The sequence below is a fragment of the Sturnira hondurensis genome, unplaced genomic scaffold, assembly GCF_014824575.4.
Source record: "Sturnira hondurensis isolate 20B ecotype Veracruz unplaced genomic scaffold, ASM1482457v3 Scaffold0011753, whole genome shotgun sequence".
Lineage (NCBI taxonomy): Eukaryota > Metazoa > Chordata > Mammalia > Chiroptera > Phyllostomidae > Sturnira > Sturnira hondurensis.
In genome coordinates this window covers 235-1,622 of record NW_028084384.1, presented here as the reverse complement: position 1 = coordinate 1,622, position 1,388 = coordinate 235, and the positions used below count along the sequence as shown (strand labels likewise).

At 61.8% G+C, this 1,388-nt stretch overlaps 1 non-coding gene across 1 annotated transcript; it reads right to left on the bottom strand.

The window, feature by feature from the left end:
- Positions 1-223: 223 nt before the first annotated feature.
- LOC118996826 (U1 spliceosomal RNA) lies at positions 224-387 on the bottom strand. Its single transcript, XR_005068562.1, has one exon. It is a non-coding gene; the product is annotated as a U1 spliceosomal RNA (small nuclear RNA).
- Between the last annotated feature and the right edge of the window lie 1,001 nt (positions 388-1,388).

The following is a 1,388-nucleotide window of genomic DNA, read 5'->3' as shown; positions in this document are numbered from 1 at the left end:
GGCGAGCGGGGCGACCGAACGGGACGCAGCGAGAAACGCAATGGGGCCCGTTAGTGGGAGAGCTCACTGCCCCAGGCGTTTCAACCCAACGCCTAGCACATCCATGGGAAAAGAGCGCGAAAAAAAAGAAGCAAGAAAGCGTAAGGAAGACAAAAAGGCGGTGCCGGGGCGAGAACGACACGAGCCAAAGGCACAAGCTTCTGCTCTTATGACCTAGTCAAGCCAGGGGAGAGCGCGAACGCAGTCCCCCACTACCACAAATTATGCAGTCGAGTTTCCCACATTTGGGGAAATCGCAGGGGTCAGCACATCCGGAGTGCAATGGATAAGCCTCGCCCTGGGAAAACCACCTTCGTGATCATGGTATCTCCCCTGCCAGGTAAGTATGAGTTGCTCTGCCCGCCTCCCCGCGAACCCTCACGCTCGCCTCCCTTTGCACCCGCGGTGACTTTTCTCACGCCCCCGCCCCGCCCCCCGCGTCGCCCCCCTACCCCGCCCCCTCGCTGCCTGAACGTCCCTCGCTCCTAACCTCGCCCGTGGCGAAAACAACCTCGGCGCCGTTTGCTTCTCGTGGGGGCGGCGGGAGCTGCAGGCGGGGAAGGACGGACAGGCAGCCTCTGCGCTCCTGCTCATCTGCATACTCCACGCCCTCGTCCTGACGTCCCCGACGCCCTGCCTTCCATTCCGCCGCGGGCGGGTTCTGCGCGGGTGGTAGTGAAGCCGCGGCTCCCGGGCGGGAGAGGACCGGATCCCGCCGCGCCCCCCCGCCCGCCCGCCCCCGCCCCCACGCCCCGGGCCCCGCGCCCCGCGCTTAACGGCCCCACCTTCGGTGCAGCAAAAGATAATTTCACTCCATTTTGGCCCTCGTCTGCGGGAACTCAGTTTCGAGTAATCGGAGACTCAGGAAAGGCCTTTTTGCCGCTTGACATTAAGGTGCTAAGTGGCTTCATAAGAAATCGTGGTAAGGTTTGTTTACGGGGTCTTTCTGGGTCAAAGTGACACAACGTGCTTCGGAATATGTGGTNCTAACCTAGTAAAGCGGAACGAAATGCCAGGATTCTACATTTTGCAGAAAGAAAACCAGGTTGAAGCGTTGAGCGGTCCCCTTCAACCGCAGCCAGGCGTTGGGGTGGGGGGGGTGGGGGAGGTGGGGGAGGTGGGGGAGGTGGGGGAGGTGGGGGAGGTGGGGGAGGTGGGGGGTTCCTCCCGGTCAGGGTCAGGCGCCCTTCCGCCCCAGCACGCGCAACAACTTGGTGGCCCCAGCCTGCCCCCTGGTCCTTTCTGACTTGGACTCTGCCAAAGATGAACACAGCAAACAGTAGTGAGTGGTGAAACAGATTTTTTCCCAGTAACTACCGACAGGGTGGGAAGAGCCGAACTCCATTCCG